Here is a 22,364-nt window from a genome sequence, read left to right on the forward strand (position 1 = left end):
GGAACGAGCAATAGACAAGGAGGCAGGCCACTGTGAGGAGAGCCCCTCAAAGGAGCAGGAGGCCACCACTCAGAGGCTGTCATAGAGGATCACTTCATCTGGAGCTGGACTGTCCTGGTGGTGCAGGTGGCTCGCCGTAGAAGTCTGGGAAGGCAGCAGGAGTTGGAGAGGCTTGGAGTGGGAGTGTTGTTGCTGGTGGAGCAATGGGCAGTGTCATTGGAGTGTTTAATGTAGCAGTGACCTCTTGTTGTGGTGTGAAATTTTGCATATAAGTTGATAAATATTTTGTATGTCTTTATTTGTAACTTATAACACGAATGTCTATCATTGATAAGAACAGCAATGAATAGATGGTGTGAAGAAAGCAATTGAAACAGAATAAGCTTTTGGGGTTCCCCCCCCGAACCACCCCAATCCCCCCCCCCCCTGGTTTGCTGCAACAAAATGAGTATTATTTCCACAGTATAACAAACGGTCAGAACGGACAAAGTAACAATTAAATGGGGGAACATTTATACAGGGGGACAGGAAATTGAACAGAAATGGTGAGATGGAGTATGGGAGATAGATTTCATCATCTCGTAAATGGAATGTAGACGAGACCCCGGAAGTATGGCGTCTTTTATTTACATCGTGCTTTATTACGTGACGAGTCCTTGTTCTTGCTGATGAGATAAAAAGAGAAAGGTTAGTGTGTCACCGCTGTCTCTCAGCATGGTTTGTCGTGATGAATTCTGAGTCATTAAACTGCTCCCCATGCGCTCGTGCGTGACAATGGTGAAGAACCCCTACCCCCTTTTAGGACTAAGTCTCTTTGTAACTGTATGACAGGGCTGGGGGAAGTGGCTCAAACAAGTTTGGGAAGTGATTCTTTGCAGGACAATCTCAGTCAACCCCACATGGAGACCAACTACCTAGCTGACAAGCTTCACAATAAGAAATGGTTTTGGGGGCAGGTGTGAAGGTATTCTGTGCCTCACTGGTCTGAAGTATGGCTGTTTGGAATTGGCTTGTATCAGAAGCCTTTAAGTACCATGACCCCCAATTGGCTGTAGGATTTGAACAGAGAATCTATACATTTGCTTGCTTTACTCCTCTCTCTAACTCTCTTACAAACATATGATGAAAGAGCATCTCACACACCATGAACTGCAAAGGACAACACAATGAAGAGCACAGCTCGGCAGCCATATTGAGACAGGCATGTGGCCTGTTCTGAAGAAAGCTGACCAAAATGAGGACTTAACTAGAGACGTTTAATTTAACCCCTTAACCGCCCTCTGTCGGATATATCCGCCATCGTAGCTTTATTGCTGACGCCTTACTGGAATTATCCGGCACATTTGCCTGTGGTTATGTGAATGCCTGGCGCGTAGTATAACTGACAGTTTGGTGTGGGTATTATTACTACGTTGTATTTCGACAACTCTGCGCTTGTATTGGCCGATCACGTGATGTGATTCGAAAGTGAAAGCTGTGAATATGGCGAAACGTAAACTGACTTCAAGTGAGGTTTTGCAGGCGATTTTGGACAATAATTCTGATCATGATTGTAGCAGTTCTGAAGAAGATTTTAGCGACAATGATGATCAGCAACGTGCGCTGCATGATACTGTGAATGACGACGCATCGGATGATGCCGATGAGTGGGTGTATCCCCAGCATCTCAACTGGACTGCTGCCCGAGGTGAACTACCTTTTCTGCATCCGTTTGAGGCAACGTGTGGCTTTATTGTTGATGTAAACAATTACACTGCTGAGCAGTTTTATGAGCTGTTTGTGTCACCTGATTTGATCAGACATTTTGCTCATCAGACAAATCTGTATGCAGCACAGTTTATTGAGAAAAATCCCAATTTACCTCCACATTCCCATGTTCATGCTTGGGTAGACACTGATGAAAACGAAATGAAAAAATTCATTGGGATTTTGATGTTGATGGGAATAATCAGAAAACCAGATATTGAGATGTACTGGTCTACAGATCCTATGTATGCAACACCTATTTTTGCAGCTATCATGAAACGTAACCGATTCTCTTTGCTGCTGAAATTCTTTCATTTGAATGACAACAGAAATGAGCCAGATAAGAAAGATCCAAACCGCGACCACTTGTTCAAGCTACGTCCTTTGATTGACCATTTATTTGAAGCATTTCAGTTGCCCTACATGCCAGGACCGTCAGTTACAGTTGATGAAAGTTTATTGTTGTGGAAGCCTGAGAAAAGGTACATTTTGTGTTTTATTATGTGTTTGCCCATTTCTAGAACTTGCACAACATTTAGTGGTTAATACTGCTTGAATAAATGTAAAAAATGTAAAAAAAATGTAAAAAAGTAAAAAAACGAAAATTGTTCAGATTTCGCCTGGCGTGGGGAATATTTAGGGAGTTGGCGGTTAAAGGGTTAACAAACAAGTCTGTGTGCTGCCTGAAACTACACGTCAGCATTTATCTGGTTGCCAATATTCAAATGTACTTTGCATATTGTTATTATCCATGAATATTATCAATAATATATTATTTAAATTGTAACTTAACTCCTGCTTGTCTTTTACTATGCCTAATTTCCTGAGGTTATAAATGTAGATGGGAAGGTGGGGAAAAGTTATATGGTACAATACCTTATAAACAGTGGAAAGTCTGTGAGATTTGAGGCATTCTGACAAAGGCTACATATTAATAATACAAAACGGGAACGTAGAGTAATATATTACTCTGCCAAGACCAAAAACCTCCATAGTGCACTCAGATGCCACTGTTGCTCAATATAGTGATGAAGTAATTATACGTTTAAATGTAGCCACGTAAAAAGTCCCATTAGCAAGGCTAACACCAGCACTACTTGGTGCACACACTGACATCAAGCAAAGAAGATACCGGTGCACAATATGACATTGCAAGCCAAAAACTCAGTTTTCATTGTCTACACGTAAACATGGAAGACGGAGTTTTTAAGCATCTTAACCCTGGAAGGAGTTCATTTTCAAGAACCTAAAATGCTGTGTGCGTGTGGAAGAATGGCCAAAACACATACAAAAAGCTACATTTTGGACAGGGTCTCAGATCTCAGCATGATGTTATTTTGGAGAGTCAAGATGAATGGGATGGACAAGCTTATCAGGCTCAATGGCCTTTTCCTGTCACATTTGTTCTAATTTTCTACCTCTGGGTGCATAAACTTTCAACCACTCAGGTCTACTTGGGTTAGTAACCAACCATTGGTCCCTTGATTGACTCTGCCCTTCATTTTTCAACTACTCCCCTGCCATCTGGACCTGACACAGTACTATAATTCTTGTACTCTATTAAAGATTGCTATTCTTAATTACCTTTTAACTTGGCACTGTCTTGCCAAGCTCTGCAATATATTACATGTATCCCAATTTTTGTACACAGTCTTGAGAAAATGCATCTGTGAAATAAAGAATAATGATGGCTTCCTAAACTGTAAAGTTTGATTTACAGGGCATCACTGGTCTGAGAAAATGATGATTGGAAATGCAGTGGGGCCAGTCATAGTTTATTGCCATCCTCTGGTTTGCATTTATGTTTTCCGCATTGATTATTTCTGACCCTGCAAAATTTCTATACAATTTCTGGCAACAATGGGTGAAAAAGAGAACCTGCCAGGGACAGGACACCAGAAACGTTCAACACACTGAGACAATTTAGAGGTGCTAATTAGCTCTAACCCGTAGGTCTTTAGGATGCTGACAGAGAAACCCAGTCAGAAATGTGGAGGCCTCCTCACAAACAGCAAACCAGCATGATATCTAAACCCAGGAGAGTGGATCCACTTGGCTGCAGCACTGACCGCTGCACCACCAGGCTACCCCTTCAATATGGAGGTGTGTATGACAAGACATGCAGAACACAATTTAGCATTCCTGGTAGAAGAGTTTCATTCCTAACAAACAAGCAAAACATGAACTCTCCAAATCAGAATGGAGGACTAATGCACCCAATTTACAATCAGGTTCAGTGAGCTAAGATGTCTCCCTGCTACCACCACTATGGAAAAGTCTTTAAAAGCTCGCTGCTCACCATCTCATTTGCTTACCATTGCTGTGTGTTCTCCATTAAACACATTTATCTTTCAGAAGCTAAACTACATTTATATGTTTAGGAACATTTCAGGCAATTCCCACTTTTTTAACAATTGTGGATGACAGAGGTGTTAACTCGGCTCTCAATGTGGTGTTCACAGAAAAAAAAAATTAGACAGGTAAAAAAAAAACAACTTTCTAAAGAAAGTGGCAAAGTTTTAATTGCTTTACAATGGTCGCCCACACCTTGTCAAAGCACAGCTCTTGAAGAGAGCTTCCTAAGGAGCGACCAATTAAAAAATAATGACAAAAAGAGAGAGAAAACGTACTCGGTTTCTTCCTTAATAAGGGTAACACAGCAGGTGGGAGAGGTGTGTCCTCCTTGGGTGGAATCTTCTTATGCATCGCAACAAATTTCACAACTGCATTTCACAGCAACATCAAGGGGAGGCCTCAGAAAACAAGAAAGAAAGCAAAACTGATAGGACATCTTTAGCTCAGAGCTTCACCATCTGCCATCACAGGATGAGGTTTAAGAGTACGATTTTCAGAATAACATTGTACAAATCCAATTGAAGACTCTAAACACCGCTCTTCAGTCCCATAAAACAGTTGCAAGAGGTGGCACTGGTCTTTGGCTTGTACATACAGTACCTTCACTTTCTTTAACATTATGTTATGTTGCAGCCTTGTGCTAAAATTGCTTACACTCATTTTTTCCCATCATCAAGCAACACTGAATACCCCCGGATCGACAAAGTGAAAACAAGATTATAGAAATTTAACGTGCATTTATTAAACACTAGCTGTCCCCTCCGGCTCCGCCTGCGTGGTAGTGAAACAGGACAAACTTTAAAAATCAATAAACAAACAGGTATCGCTAGCTAAGTGGAGGCAATATATGCTCAAACACACAGCCAGAGGTAGTCCGGCTTTAGGCGTTATCATAGTGTTGAAACGGCACTCCTGAAAGTATTCAACGACATCTCTCTTATTACGGACTCAGGTGGCATGGCAGTCCTTCTCCTCCTGGACCTGTCCGCTGCCTTTGACACTATTGACCATGAGATATTGCTGTGGCGGCTTGAACATCTTGTTGGGCTTAAAGGGGCTGCTCTTAACTGGTTCAGGTCATATTTAACTGGTAGACACTTTTCAGTGACTTTTAATTCCTCTTCTTCATCTACTGCTCCTCTTAAATATGGTGTTCCTCAGGGATCCATTTTGGGTCCTATTTTATTCTCCATATACCTTCACCCTATTGGAGCGATTTTTAGGAAATTTAACATTTCTTTTCACTGCTATGCTGATGATACTCAGGTTTATATGTTATATATATATATACAAACATATATATATATATATATATATATATATATAACATATATATATATATACAAACATATATATATATATATATATATATAGGCGGCACGGTGGCTCAGTGGGTAGCGCTGCTGCCTCGCAGTTGGGAGATCTGGGGACCTGGGTTCGCTTCCCGGGTCCTCCCTCCCATTTTGCATGTTCTCCCCGTGTCTGCGTGGGTTTCCTCCGGGCGCTCCGGTTTCCTCCCACGGTCCAAAGACATGCAGGTTAGGTCGATTGGTGATTCTAAATTGGCCCTAGTGTGTGCTTGGTGTGTGGGTGTGTTTGTGTGTGTCCTGTGGTGGGTTGGCACCCTGCCCGGGATTGGTTCCTGCCTTGTGCCCTGTGTTGGCTGGGATTGGCTCCAGCAGACCCCCGTGACCCTGTGTTCGGATTCAGCGGGTTGGAAAATGGATGGATGGATGGATATGTATATATATATATATATATATATATATATATATATATATATATATATATATATATATATATATATATATATATGTTTGGGCACTCAGCAGGCTCCTATCAATTATGGAAAATCCACTGCATCCACTAAATAGTATCATCTCCAGACAGAAGAGCAGCTTCAGCGATAGATTGCTGTCACTGTCCTGCTCCACTGACAGATTGAAGAGATCGTTCCTCCCCCAAACTATGCGACTGTTCAATTCCACCTGGAGGGTAAACGTTAACATTTAACATTATACAAAGTTATTGTCTGTTTTTTCAATCTTTAATTTAATATTGTTTATTGTATCAGTATTCTGCTGCTGGAGTATGTGAAATTCCCATTGGGATTAATAAAGTATCTATCTATCTATCTATCTATCTATCTATCTATCTATCTATCTATCTATCTATCTATCTATCTATCTATCTATCTATCTATCTATCTATCTATCTATCTATCTATCTATTATATTCCTGTCTGCAACTCTACAACAAATCAACTCCACAACTGTCTGTCTGAACTAAGATCCTGGATGGCTAATAATTTTCTTGATCTAAATCAAAATAAGATGGAGGTGCTTATAGTGGGTCCATCAGCTAAAGCCCAAATTGGTCTTGGACTTCTCGACTCTTTCTCTGTCTTTTCCAAACCTCAAGTCCGCAATCTTGGTGTTACCTTTGATAGTAACCTCTCTTTTGAGAAACAAATAAATTCTGCAGTCAAGAGTTGCTTTTTCCAACTTCGTCAATTAGGTAAGATAAAGCCTTTTTTATCTTCTAGGGATCTTGAGAAAGCTACTCATGCGTTTATTTTTTCTTGCCTCGATTACTGCAGATCGCTGTATTCTGAGAATAGCAAATCCCTGATACACAGGTTACAGTTGGTCCAAAATGCTGCTGCTCGCTTTCTGGGGAGGTCATTGTCCTGTTGGAAGGTGAACATTTGTAGCACTGTGGAGCAGAATTTAATTAATGATATCTCAAGGCAAGTCAAGTCAAGAGGCTTTATTGTTATCCCATCCATACACAGTATTGCAGCACACAGTGGCACGATATAACATTCCACAGGACATCAGTGCAAAATATACATAAACACAGAACAAGTTCAAAGACAAGTGGAGAACTATACTTTACTATAATAAATAAGTAAATAAATAACCTTCTTAGCTTTCGACTCGAGTGTCAATCTGGCTGTGAAAACAGTGCTAAAAGTGTCAGTCCTGAGTGTCGCTCAGGCAAATGTATAGATGCATCTCATGTAAGCGTAAAACTCAATAATTACTCGGACCATAAAATTGCTAACAGCATTAGTCCTGAGTGTTATTCAGGTAACTTTATAGGCATATCTTACGTAAGTGTCAAGCCCGAGTATTACTGGGTTAGTGGTGTAGACACATCATCTCCTAGCCTCATAATGATGTCTAATAAGAAACGTTTATCACAAGTCCAAGTATTGCACGCTCTTGACAGTGATACGAGCAGTGATGTTGAGGAGCCTCTCACCAGCAGTGAAGACTAAATGTATCTGTCTCCAGACAGTGAAATTGAAACGGACTAAGAAACCAAAAGCGATTCTCATAAATCTGAAAGAGAAGTTTGGATTTCTGCTTCAAATAAATCAGCACCCTACTTGGTTTGTGGGGGAAGCAGGAATAAAAGTGAATGTTGACAGCCAAGATCCACTTACTTACTTTATTTCTTGATGATGATGAGATCGAAAGTGTCGGATAAATGAATGTACGCTTAACACTAGAGTCCCTGAAGCCTACAAAAAAACTTGTAATCCCGGCCCACCTTAAATTCCTTCGCACCTCTCCAGCAGCGTCTTTTGTTTTGTAAATATGCCGATCAGCACAAGCAGCAGCAAGCAGCCTGCTGTAACTGCAGCTCCACTCGGGCAAAAAGTTCTCCCAGCTCAGTCTTGTTTATCTGGGTATGAGGTACCTAGAGCTGTATAGGATAAATAATATATCATTATTTGGAATACATACATTTCATGTGTGTTCAATGTCTAAAATGATCTGTGTAAATGTAGGATGACAGGAAATGCAAGGCAAGAAATGCTGAACACATACCTAAAACAGAAAGTCTTTCCATGTTATACTAATAACGACGTGAAGTGTATAATGTGTGAAGACTTTAGTCTAAATATTAAATAAACATGTGTGCTTTTATTCAAGACTATAACCAAAGAAAATAAAAATCATTCAATTTACACACTGCTATCAATGAATTACAAACCCAAGCTCAAGTGTCAATCAACAGAAAGTTGATATGCATTCTTGGATGGCGCAGAGGAAAGAACTGCTGCCTTATAACAAAAATGTTCCGGGTTCAAGACCGAGCACTCCGAGTTTTGAGTAGTGAACTGCTATTATTATTACTATCTCAAATATAAACATTTATGCATGGAAGTGTGTGTGTCTGTCTGTCCGGCCCGAAAGTGAGAGGTGGAGTCAGAGTAAGGGCTCCGCCTCCGAGGAAACAGAAAACTCACTTAGCCGCTAATAACACAAGCAAGTCGAGCACACTAGCAAAACAAAACCTCAGAAGAAAGACAAAGTCACTTAGACACTAACATCGGCAAAACGGTATCCCTTTTACTTTTCCTCCTGCCGCTAATACACAAGCGATGTGCGCACATCGGCAAAACGAATCCTCCTAGGAGAGAGATGCCCAGAGTAGTTCCTTTCAACTACCTGACATCTCTACATTTCAGTTCTTTTTCTGACGATTTCAATAGTTTTTAGGACCCCGGCTTACACAGCTAGTAATATAAAAAAAAAACATACATTTGATTTGATTCTGTAAATTTTGGCTACTTGTAAAAGTTAACAATTTTTTTTATTATTCAGTTTTATTCTGTCAGTGACGTTCACGTCGTACAACGAACTTGCCTCTCCCTATCTGAGTAGATTGCATTTATATCCATTCTTTTCACAAGAGTAGCAATGACCACAGTTGGTGCTATGGTTGATGTCTCTTCAGAACTATTTGTTGTACCAGCAATCAAACATATAATGTCCCGTTACTGCTATCAGACTACCATGCAGCATTTGCGCTTTAACAACAAAGACACCCGTGCAGAACGATAGGTTTGCTGCGATTTCGCAACGTTTTGTTGAGAACTGCATTTTGAGTTACAACCCAAGGGCAAAGAATATACAAGATTGTGGTCATAAAGCTTATGGAGCCGATTCCAGACAAAGGCAGAACCGTAACAACAGATAGCTTCTTCACAGCGCTTTCACTGGCTAATAGACTGATGCACTGCGACGCAACTTTACTTGGCACCAGAAGTAAAATGCAGCTAAAGTCACTTCAATTTACCATGCTAGTGTTTAGATCCGCCATGCTGATGGTATATGCTCCCAAAAAGAAGAAGTCTGTCTGCATTTTCAGTACCATGCACCATAATGCAGTGTACGGGCAGGATCAAAAAAAAAAACATGTTCAAATGGCACAGCATTTTCAAATAGTGACGTTTTCACGTATGAATGTGTGTGTGCAGGCATGAGGGAGGCAGGGACATATCTGATCTCTTTCCACTGGTTATTGGAATATAAAATAAACACTTTTGCAAAAGGTATAATGAAACAAGTGTGCTTTTATTCAAGAATAAAAGTGAATAACAAAAAATTCAAGTGACAACAAGGTACCAAGAAGACTTGATTCATCAGTGTTTGTGTGTCTGCTTATATCCCTTCTGCGATATCTTTTACAGGTAGCAAAACTTTACACTGGCTGTTACAGACTGAAAGTACCCCGCCAGGGCTGCCCATCAGGACTACAGCTCCCAGCATGCTCTATGGGTATAAAAATGGGACATACCACCAGAGGGAAGTTGCCTCCCTGTATAAAGGGGGAACAAATGGTACTGGGAAGCAGTCTCCCTCTGTCCTTCCATTCCATTCCTTGCCAGGAAAGGTGGCAACAAGCAACCAGGTTGAGATGCGTGCCCATCTACATCTTTCCATTGTGGAATCCTGTCCAGGCAAGGAATTGCCATCCATATCCGCTGGGATGCCATTATGGCATTCACAACATTTTGATGCTGCTAGCAGCATTGATCTGACAGATATCCTTGAATACAAGCCAATGTACAAGTTAGAATACGCCAGGTTAGATGAAATAAGTCATTGATTACGTGATCAATTTAAAGTAAGGGCCATCCACATATCGGGTTGGCAAAAGGACAAGATGCAAAGTCTAAAGTTTCCACAATGTAGTTGTTACACGTGAAGAATTTCAAAAATATATAATGCAGATTTTATTTCACAGATAGATTTTTTTTTACTACATTGATGTGCGGAGACAGTAATGCAGAATAAAGTATAAGAGGTCTTGGGAAATTATAGATTCCCCCCCCCTCCACCACACCACCTACTGCACCATCCTTCTTTGCAATCCACAAACTGCTGCCTAAGCAAATCTCCTTAATTCAGATACACATAATTCAGTCTTGACCTTTTCTCTCTTCCTTCAATCTGCAAACCTCCCTTTAAATTTTGGTGGAACTGGTCCAGGAATACAGGATTGACATTTACATTGGCAATATTTAGCGTTTAAGCTTCGGGTTCACTCAGCCTACTTGGTGCAATGCCCATATCCCTCCAGCTACGATTTGTATTCTTATCACTGGGGCCACACGTTTCTTGTTCTAAGTGATTATTTAAAGAGATTACATAAAGAAACCTACCCTCAGAGCACTTCTTGTATCGATCACACACACACATAAAAAAAAAGGTTAAGCGGCTTTGTTAAACCAAAAAAAAAAACAAACACAAAAAAAACAAATACTTGAAAAGAAAGGTTACGTGTTACCTTAAGGCTGCACATTTTAACATGTTGATGGAGACTGTGGAAATGGGAAAACTGGAAAGTGAATGACAGGGTAAAAGGATTGTGTTTTTTTCTTTGTTCCATGACTTCCAGTTAGCTAAACTTTTTAAATATCCTTGAATTTATCTCATCACTTTGACATTTTGCTGTTTCTTATTGTTGTGCTGATGTGCAGAGCTGAGAATAATCAAAATCAATAGGAATAAAAATAATCCGGAAAAATGAGTTTAACCTCAAATCAATTCATTAAGCTGATTCTTATTGTGCTCAGGTGTAGCAGCAAACTAAGAATAAGGCCGTAGCAAATTCCGCCAGATACAATGAGAGGACCATGACACACACAACAACAACAACTTCCTACCATAGTAAGAGTTTAAGAAGCAATGCAAGACACATCTGTTCTGTCAATATCTGTTGGAAGACTCCTTCGAGGGCTGGGGAAAGGAATGTAATAACCCGCCGAGACGAGAGGGTGGGGTACAGCTGACTTTAGGTGGTCTCGTGGCCTTGGAACCCCTGCAGATTTTTCTCTCCGGCCCTCAGGAGTTTTTTTTTTTGTTTGTTTTTTTCTGTCCTCCTGGCCATCGGACCTTAATTTATTCTTTGTTACTTAGCATTTCTTTCTTCATCTTGTAAAGCACTTTGAGCTACATCATTTGTATGAAAATGTGCCATTGATATAAAAGTTGTTGCTGTTGCTTGTCCTGTTTTTCTTTTTCCCTCACAGCTATGAGAAACCGCCCGGTAAGGGCACTTAGCCCCGCCCCTTCCGGGAGTTTTACCATAAAAGACGCTCAGCTTAAGGAGAGCCACGTGCCGGAGTATCTATATATATAATTCACTAAGCCGCCGACAAGTAGCCGCCCATGGAAAGCATGCAAGACAGCCATGCCCACCAACTCTAAGACCATTGGATACGACGACAACTCGCAGAGCCACGCCCACCAACTCGAACGCGACGCCTCGGGAAACATGCCGTATCTATATATATAATTCACTAAGCTGCCGCCAGAGCAAGCAAGACACCCATGAAAGCACACAGAGCAAGCAAGACCCCCATGAAAGCACGCAGGAAGGAGCCACGCCCACCAACTCTAAGACCATTAGATACGACGAAAACTCGCAGAGCCACACCCACCAACTCGGACGCAGCAACTCACAAAACACGACGTCATTGGATACGACGACAACTCACTGAGCCACGCCCACCAACTCGGACGCAGCAACTCACAACAGCGGGCGTCATTCACGTTCATCTCTGCTAGACTCCACATGCACCTCTGAGCCACGTTGACTATTCATTAGTCAACCTCAGTGGAACCTCGGTTCACACAGAGGCAGCGCGAGAGAGAGCCGCGCACACACACAGGCAGCGCCAGAGAGAGACAGAGGCACACACATAGGCAGCATGAGAGAGAGAGACAGAGGCACACACACAGGCAGCGCCAGAGAGAGAGAGAGCCGCGCACACACACAGGCAGCACCAGAGAGAGCCGCTCACACACACAGGGAGCACCAGAGAGAGACAGAGGCACACAGGCAGCCCGAGAGAGAGAGCCGCGCACACACACAGGCAGCGCTAGAGAGAGAGCCACGCACAAACACAGGTAGCACCAGAGAGAGCCGCGCACACACACAGGCAGCGCGAGAGAGAGAGCCGCTCACACACACAGGAAGCGCCAGAGAGAGACAGAGGCACACAGGCAGTGTGAGAGAGAGCCATGTGCACACACACAGGAAGCACCAGAGAGAGACAGACGCACCCACACAGGCAGCGCGAGAGAGAACTGCGCACACACACAGGCAGCGCCAGAGAGAGAGCCGCGCACACACACAGGCAGCGCCAGAGAGAGAGCCGCGCACACACACAGGCAGCGCCAGAGAGAGAGCCGCGCACACACACAGGCAGCGCCAGAGAGAGACAGAGGCACACACACAGGCAGCCCGAGAGAGAGCCGCGCACACACACAGGCAGCGCCAGAGAGAGGGGGCTGCACTCATAAGGTAGGAAGGCAGTTAAAGAATGCACTGGGCTTGATTTTGTTTTCACTTCTGTTTACAGCGATCGGTTCGTAGTGTGCATTGATGCAAAGTTACTTTTCTTGGTGATTTATTAAATTACGGATTTTTTCAAATGTTCATTTTTTTCCCTGTGCTTAAAACTCATTAAGAAAAAAGTGTTTTTAGCCAGCGGTTGGTAGCACTATAGCACAAACTATTGCAGTGTTAGTTTTCTCTGTTGTTCAAGGTTTTCTCAGTGTTATTCAAAGTTTTTACATTTAGTTTACTATTACACTGTGCATTCTATGGTTTAATTAACTATATTTGTGCTTAAAAACTTAAAATATATATTTACATACAGTTCATACAGTCTGGAATTGATTAATTGTATTTACATACAATCCTATGGGAGAAATTGCTTCGGTTCATGACCAAATCGGTTTACGACCAGAGTTTTGGAACGAATTATGGTCGTGAACCAAGGTTCCACTGTATTCTTTTCGGTTATGACTCACGACTGCGTCCACCATCGCAAACTGTTTTACACGCCATGGTCTTAGAGTTGGTGGGCGGGTCTCTGTCAGTTGCTCTTGCAAGCGGGCACATGACCAGGCAGTGTGTATACCTCGAGAGCGAGGGTGGACGCGACAGCACCATCTAAGAAGAATCATATTTGTCGCGGATGTGAATCGCTGTATGCAGCGTGTAAAACGCTGTATTGTATGTTGCCCTCTCCAGAGTTACATCTTTTCATTCACCTACAGTCGTATCCTCAAAACCAACCCCATTTGAACAACTGTGTCTTTCAGGAAGTGTTCACCCATCAATACATAATTATGCGGCATATGCTACGCCGCGGGTTGGCTAGTGAGATTAAAAACTCCAAAGAAGGAAGACGCTCTGACCAGGGAGCAGCGCATTGGCATGTTTTTTACTTTGCTTTATTTTTGTTCATTTTGTCTCGTGACGAATAAAAGATTGGTGTCCCAAACTTTTGACTGATTCCAGCCTGTCCTTCCACTGCCTAACCACACTGTCTAATTGTTGGAAAAAATAAATAAAATCCTATCTCTGAGATATTTTATACTCTTGTTTAATTTGTTTACGTTTAATTGCTTAAGTGATTGTAATCTATGATTGTAAACGTATGAGTTATTACATCAGTTCACTTGTGGTAATCAACTTTTATTACCTGTCCTATTCGACATGGTGAACAAACAGGCCTTCACCTAATGTTACTTGGTTGTTTAGTTCGTTTATAAGTCACTTTGGATAAAAGCGTCGGCTAAACAAATACATATAAACTGTGAACGCTAGGGGTCGCTGTTGCCTTGTGAAACCCACCAGACAGACGTCCAGGACACACTTGTAAAAGCACCAAGAAGAATTCTTTAATATTTTTCTTCTAATACAGTGCACAAAGCCCCACACACTCCACAATTCTCCAATACTCAATAATCAATAATAATAATACAATAAATCAATCCTCCACTCCCCGCAGTTCCATCACACTACCACCCAACTCTGGTTCCCTTTGCTGGATCTTCAGTGGTCCTTTAAATAGTCCATGACCAGGAAGTGTTCCTTCTCTTCTTCTGGGTAAAACGCCACATCCTCTGTCCTCAAGTATCCTGGAAGTACTGCGGACTTCCATCTTCGTGACTCTGAAGTACTTCCGGGTTGTAGCAACAGTAACAGTAACAGTAGGAGTCCCCAGGTTCTTTGTGAGCTCCCCCTGGTGGCATCCACGGCACCCAACAGTGCTGAGGAAATGAACTCTATGTCCCAGGATGCCCTGAGCGAATCCGGGGAACCGTTGCCGTCCAGGGAAGCTGCCACCTAGCGTCCCCGGGTAGGCAGTGCCCTGAAAAGGCTGCCTTCCACCATTCTTCTTTTTCAGGGACGACCCCGGCTGGACTGAACCGTCGGCCATCCCTCACAAAACATAAATGCACTCTGTTATTCAATGTGACAGAGATAAGCCATGATGAAACAAAATGAAATGCTATTTTTTAGCGCATGCCATGTCGCTGTTCAGAATGAAAGATAGCTGAGGTTGGCAGTAGTAACTTTTACTGTTTTACTGTTTCTTGATGGTGGACATTTATTCATGTCTATTTTAGAATTATAGACTTTCATGCCAATACACCATTATGATTTGTTTAATTGTAAATCAACATTGAGTAAAACAGCTTTGAATCTTCTTTATCAACATTGGTGGAGACCAGAAGCGAGGTCTGTGAACTTCCACCCCTCATCTGCACGTTAGATGTTTTTTGTGGTCCATGGTTTCATTCATTCATTTATTATATAAATTATATATATATTGTGGCGGACAGCCAGGACGCCCCTTTGACACTAGATCCAGGGGAGCAGCCAAGGTATCCATGCTACGTCCTCCACAACACTTGGTGGCAGCCCCCTGGGTTGCAGCGGGGCCACAGGAATGTGACTTCGGAGCTCATCCCTGTTGAATTCCGTGGCCATCGCCAGGGAGAGCTGCAAGGCTTCCTGAGCCCATGTGGGCTATAAAGGAAGCCTGTGGCCATTACTCAGGGCGCCAGAGTTAGGAGGAGCAGGACGAAGTTGCCTGGGAGGAGTGGAGGAAGAAGTACCTGTGTGGTGGTTTTGTTTGCATTTGTTTGGTGTGCTTGTGCAGGACTGTGCTGCGGCTGAGGGACACAGGGAAGATGTGTCCCCCAGCTGAAGAAAAATAAATCTTTTTGGTTATTTTTACACGTGCCTCCATTGTCAGTCTGTGTCCACTGTGTCTGTGTATATTGTAACAAAAAGCAGACACAAGAGTCATAAAAAGGTTTGGGGTAGCCATCCGTATAATATTCCCTGGCTGCAATTAGGTAAATAGCTAGCACTGATGTGCTCAGTACAGAGTCCAAAACAGAACTGACTAGGTTAGTCAAATATGGTGGCTTTAAAGGCCAGAAAAGGAAGTGGTCATCGAAGGGGAAAGCGGAAGAGTCCTCTTCCATAGGTTTGGACCCGAATGTGACATCATCAAAAGGGCTGGGAACGGAGGTCTCTTCTGTCATGGGTTTTTCACCGGAAGTGATGTCATCCAAGGGCCCGGCAGTGACATCATTAGGACCAGGTGGAATTTCCCGTGAATAGTCTGCAGGAAAGTGAAAAAAAAAAGGTCAGTGCTCTCAGCCCCCTGGTCTGGCGTGGAATTACTCTCATTTCGACCCTTTAGCTGCCTCCCATGCGCATGTGTGTGACAACATACTGTATATATTATTATTATTAATTTATTATCAGTTATTCAACAAGCCGTCCAATTTACTAATTTAGGATTACTATTTGGAAAGCCATGCTAAATCAACCCAGCAAGATGTTACAACAATTATGGAATCCAGTCAAACACAAAAAGAAGAAATTCTCGATTCATGCAGAGAAATTGATAGAGGGGCAGTGTAGATGATGGATGGGACACTCACATTTCATTCAGTAATGACTAAAGAGTCAACAATAAAGAAATAAAAACATAAATATTTGCTTTCTGGCATTAACCTATTATACAAAATACCTCAGCTAGTGTTATTTATTAGTAATTACTGATTGGTATTGTATACCATTAGTCTGTGTTCAATTACACCAAGCAGCATAGGAACGGGACATGCCAACAGACTCAATAAGTTAATCAGGAATGTCAGCTCTCCTCAGGACACCAGGGTGGAGTCTTCAGGTTTGCTTCTCACCTTGGTTTCAGCAATTCCAGGATAGGCTCCAGCTGCCAGTGACCCGGAATTGGATTAGGTGGGTTTGTAAAATGTATGAATGTATAAATGTAAAGGCACATTAAAATGGTCAACTGACTGTTCTCCATAAACTGAATGTAACTCTATGCTCTAGATAGACAGGACCTTATTTGTCCCAAAGGGGAAAGTTGGCTTCTTACAGAAGCTCTTTAGATAGATAGATAGATAGATAGATAGATAGATAGATAGATAGATAGATAGATAGATAGATAGATAGATAGATAGATAGATAGATAGATAGATAGATAGATAGATAGATAGATAGATAGATAGATAGATAGATAGATAGATAGATAGATAGATAGATGTACACACACTGAAATTAGTATAATTTAAATTCAAAAGAAAGAAAACTTCTGACCTGGCAGTCACAGCACCAGTGAAACTTTATGCAGACATATTGCTGTTGTTATAAAGGAGCCCCAGTAATGGTTCTTGATACACTTCTGCAGAATGATTTGTTGGCTGGAAGTCTTTGGAGTTAGTGTGACAGAGAGAAGATGTGCAGCATTGTTCATAATGGCACTTAGTTTTGTTTCAATTCGCTATGACCTCCAGGGGTGTCCAGAGTGTGTCGAATAACTGAGCTTGCCCTTTTAATTAGCTTGTCGATTTGGTGGGCCTTTCCTGAAGTTACCAACCCACCGCACCAGAATGTAGAAAATCACACTGGCCCTCACAGAGTTGTAGAAGATGCGAAGGATGTCACTTCCCACATTAAAGGAACACCATCTCCTAAGGAAAATTGGAGTTTGCTCTGTCCTTTCTTATATATTTCCCCTGTGTTACCAGGGGATGTGGACCCCCAAGTGCTTGTGGGAGTGAACCAACTCTACATCCACTTCCTGTGAATATTGACTTTGGTGCAGCAAAACTCAAGCACTTCCTTGATTTAGCTGATGTTAAGATGCAGACAGTTCTCTTATTAATAAGAAATAAAGTTTTCCACTTGACTCCTCTCCTCCGTCTCATCCGCCTTGTCAATACACTACGTAAGTGCAGAAACATCTCAGAATTTCTGCAAGTTACATGGCCTGCTGTTATATTTATCGTCTGAGATGTACAGAGTGAAGAGTAAAGCAGTAAGGCCTGTTCCTTGTGGTGCTCCAGTGTCGCTCACATCTATATCAGAGACACAGTCCTTGAGTCTCACAAACTGCGGTCTGCCTGACAGAGAGTCCCTCATCCAGGACACCACAGGCTCATCCACCTGCAGATCTCTGAGTTTACCGCTTAACAGGGATGGCTGGAGAAATCAAAAATCATAATACTCAGAGTGCTGCTGGTTTTGTCCAGGTGAAAATAATCCTAGTGGAGCAGATAGATAATTGTATCCTCTACTCCAATCTTTGTCCGATAGGCAGACTGCAGTGGGTCCAGGTGGTCTACCACAAGAGGACTCATATAGTCCAGGACCAGCCTTTCAAAGGTCTTCATGATGTGAGACGTAAGTGTCACTGGTCTGGTTTGCGGCGGCGCAAAGAACGTAAACAAAAGAGGGGGTGCCGAGGCGGCGTGCTAGTGAGGCTAAGGAAGCAGCCACACAAACCACCGCTTCCAAGCATTTTCTCCTCAAATGTGAGGTCGCTGGCAAACAAACTGGACGAGTGGCAGCTGCGGATTGCAACGGAAAAGATCATCAGGGACTGCTGCATATTGCTGATCACGGAGACGTGGCTTAATCCACTCATACCGGACACGGCGATCGAGATAGCAGGCCACACAGCACACCGGCAAGACAGGACAGAGCAATCCGGTAAGAAGAGAGGAGGGGGGCTGTGCATTTATGTGAACAATAGCTGGTGCACAAATTCCACCATAGTCACCAGACACTGCTCTCCAGACGTGGAGTTTATGACAATTAAATGCAGACCCATATACCTCCCCCGTGAATTCAATGCTATACTGCTAACTGCTGTGTACATAGCACCTGATGCTAATGCTAACTCGGCTCTGGGGCTTTTGCATGACACCATCAGCAGTAAACAGAGCAAGTATCCTGAGGCTGTTCACATCATTTCTGGGGACTTTAATCATGTAGATCTGAAAGCAGTTCTCCCTCAATTCCATCAACACATAAAGTGTGCAACCAGGGGAGTAAAAACACTGGACAAGTTGTACACAAACATCAGACAGGCCTATAGGGCTAAACCCCTAGAACACCTTGGCCAGTCTGATCATACATCTCTGCTTCTAATCCCTGCATATACTCCCCTCAGGAAACAAGCTCCCATTATGACCAGGACTGTTACCATATGGCCCGAGGAGGCCTCCCAACAGTTGCAGGACTGCTTCCAGAGAACCGATTGGGAGGTTTTCTATCACCAAGACTTGGAGTACCATACTACTGCAGTCCTGGATTACATCAGGTTCTGCACGGACAACGTCACCAGGGACAGACGCATAAGGATTTATCCTAACAGGAAGCCCTGGATGACGAGGGATGTCCAGAGTCTGCTGAAAGCTAGGAATACTGCTTTCAGGTCTGGGGATGGGGCTCTTTACAGTGTAGCCAGAGCGAACCTGAAGAGAGGCATCCGAGAGGCCAAGGCAGCATACAGAAGGAGGATAGAAGATCATCTGAGGAGTAACAACACCAGGCAGGTGTGGCAGGGTGTCCAGCACATCACCGGCTACAAATCCAGCAACTCCTTGGCTGCTGAGGGAGACGCTTCTCTGGCAGAGGAGCTGAACATCTTCTTTGCCCGCTTTGAGGCGACACCAACAGCAGCTCCATCACAACAGCCTGTTCACAACAGCAATTTACTCACAGTGGAAGTGTGTGAGGTGAGGCGGGTGATGAGGAAAGTGAACCCGAGGAAGGCTGCAGGACCCGACGGTGTGGCTGGACGGGTGCTGAAAGACTGTGCAGATCAACTGGCCGGAATCTTCACCAGGATTTTCAACCAGTCCCTGTCCCAGGCCACTGTCCCATCCTGCCTCAAGTCCTCAATCATTGTTTCGCTGCCAAAAAAATCCAACATGAACAGTCTGAATGATTTCCGCCCAGTGGCACTCACATCTGTCATCATGAAGTGCTTTGAGAAACTGGTGCGGAGTCATATCATCGCCTGCCTGCCAGCAGACCTGGACCCATTTCAGTTTGCTTACAAAGCAAAGAGATCCACGGAGGATGCTGTGGCCACAGCCCTTCATGCTGTCCTGACCCACCTGGAGCAGCAGGGGAGTTACGCCAGACTGCTCTTTGTAGACTTCAGCTCGACGTTTAACACCATCCTCCCACAACGACTGGTGTCCAAACTGGCAGATCTGGGACTTCCATCACTCACCTGCAGTTGGATACTGGACTTCCTGTCGGGTCGCTCCCAGAGGGTCAGGCTGGGTCTCCACACATCCACTGCTCTCAGCCTCAACACCGGGACGCCGCAGGGTTGTGTGCTCAGCCCGCTCCTCTACACCCTCTACACATATGACTGTGTCCCCACTCACCATAGCAACAAGATTATAAAGTTTGCGGATGACACGACGGTGGTCGGACTCATCTCGGGCAAGGAGGGTGAGCTAGCATACAGGGACGAGGTGGAGTGGCTGTCAGAGTGGTGCACAGTCAATAACCTGCTCCTCAACAACAAAAAAACAAAGGAGCTTGTTATTGACTTTAGGAAAAACAAAACTGACATCCAGCCACTCACCATTGGCGGGGCATGTGTGGAGAGGGTCCCGGTGTTCAGGTTTCTGGGTATGGAGCTGGAGGATGACCTGACCTGGAGTGCCAACACCAAGGAGCTGCTAAAGAAGGCACAGCAGAGACTGTATTTTCTGAGAATTCTCAGAAAGAACCACCTCCCAAAAAATCTGCTCCTTGCTTTTTATCATTGTTCCATTGAGAGTGTGCTCACGTATGGACTGTGTGTGTGGTACGGCAGTTGCACTTCCTCAGAAAAGAAAGCGCTACACAGGGTCGTCAGGATAGCGGAAAGAACAATTGGTTGTACCCTTCCCACTCTGGAACAAATCTACACCTCCCGAAGCCGCAAAAAAGCAATAGACATTTTGCAGGACTCATCACATCCCGGTCATTGCCTCTTCCAGCTTTTGCCATCGGGCAAGAGATACAGAGCTATGAAAACTAGGACAAACCGCCTTAAAAACAGCTTTTATCCGAAAGCAATCATGGCCCTGAACTCAAAATAAAACTGCTCTATATTATTCTTCCAATGTGCTATATATACCTTAGGTCAACAAGTGCAATTTGTATATTTATTACTATTCGGTTTGTTATTATATTCTGTCTTTTTGTCATTTTAGCCCTTATTCCTCACACTGAGTTGATTGCACCTTCAATTTCGTTGTTCCTTTGTAAAAGTGACAATGACAATAAAGATCTATCTATCTATCTATCTAGTCCTTAGTTGAAGAGGTGCCTGCCTTCTTTGGAACAGGAACAATGTAGGATGTTTTCCACAGCAGCGGCACTTTCTGAGACCTTTGTTACAATCTTCTGAAATGTTGTGCTAATGTACTGTAGATGGTTATCCATTACTGGACATTTTTAATCAGCTGTTGAAAAGACAAATGACCACCTAAGATATTTGCTAACCTTAAATAACCTTTACATTATATTGCTCTCTAAAGCTGATTTATCAGCTTACCATAAAAGATCACCAGCTCTGGCACGTCTAGTAAATGATTGACGTCCTGTGGAAATGCCTCAGATAAGATGGAGTACTGTCAGTACTGTTCACAGTTCCATACACTAAAAAATGAACAAACATTTAGTGAGTTAAACCAAACAAGTGCCGTGCATAGTGATGAATTAAAACTTTGAGTGTTTTATTACAATGTTGTTATATCGAAAACAGACACACAGGTCAAGTGCAAAGACTGCGGTTACCAGTCTGCTTATTGAGGTAACTGCTGAGTAATTTAAATATGCCAGGGCACTGCCAACAGCCACAGTGGTGTCCCCCATGGTGAGTGCTAGGTGTTCCATTCGTTCAACCTGTGTCGCTGTCTTCACGTCCCTCTCTGTCTCATCCTCTCTTTCTCTCGCTCTGTCACAAGGTCAGGCTGTCACCCCATTCAGGTCAACACACTGTTGTCCTACCAGCACTTTTTTGTAGTTGGATTAGTAAGTGAAATCAGAATGGGGCTGAACTTCTTGAAAGTTCAGGCAAATATCCCTTAGAGTAGTCCACCATAAGAGTGGCACAAAGAAAAGATACATTTACTGAGAAAATTATTAGGAACATTATAATAATAGTGGGTAGGGCCTCCTTTTTAATCGCAAAATAGTCTCAGTTCATCGTGGCATGGATTCCACAAGGTGTTGGAAACATTCCTTTGAGATGCTGGTCCATAATGACTGGATTGCATCACACTGTTTCTGAAGATTTGTCATCTTTTTATGAAATGTCTAAGAAATAAATCAAATTTTCTATGCGTCTTTATGGCATGAAATAACTTTTAATTGTTCTGTACAGAGTATAATGGAACCCAGGGCATCAGCGAGCCCCCAACCCCCAAACATAATTACACAGAGTTCCGGGTTCAAATAAAGGAGTTTTTATCCAACACACTTCCACAAAATTACAAGAAGCACAAGTATCCTTTCTTTCACCACACTACCCTCCTCCAGTTGAGTGTTGCTCCATGTACTCCTAGCTCCGACACGCCTGGACAAGGGAGTGCGGCCCCTTTTATTGAGGACCCGAGAGTACTTCTGGTGCCAGGGCCAGTGCCTGATGGATGTACTTCCAGGTCATGCGGAAGTCCCATAAATTGGGGAGTTCAACTCCTGACAGCACACCCTGGCGGCACACAGGGTTGTGTTGCTGAACTTCATCCCCCAGCATTCCCTGCTCGTTCCCAAATGGGCGTCGATATGGAGGTCTGCTGTTCTCTCATGTCTTGCGGGAA

Source organism: Erpetoichthys calabaricus, chromosome 12 (assembly GCF_900747795.2).
Source record: "Erpetoichthys calabaricus chromosome 12, fErpCal1.3, whole genome shotgun sequence".
Classification (NCBI taxonomy): Eukaryota; Metazoa; Chordata; class Cladistia; order Polypteriformes; family Polypteridae; genus Erpetoichthys; species Erpetoichthys calabaricus.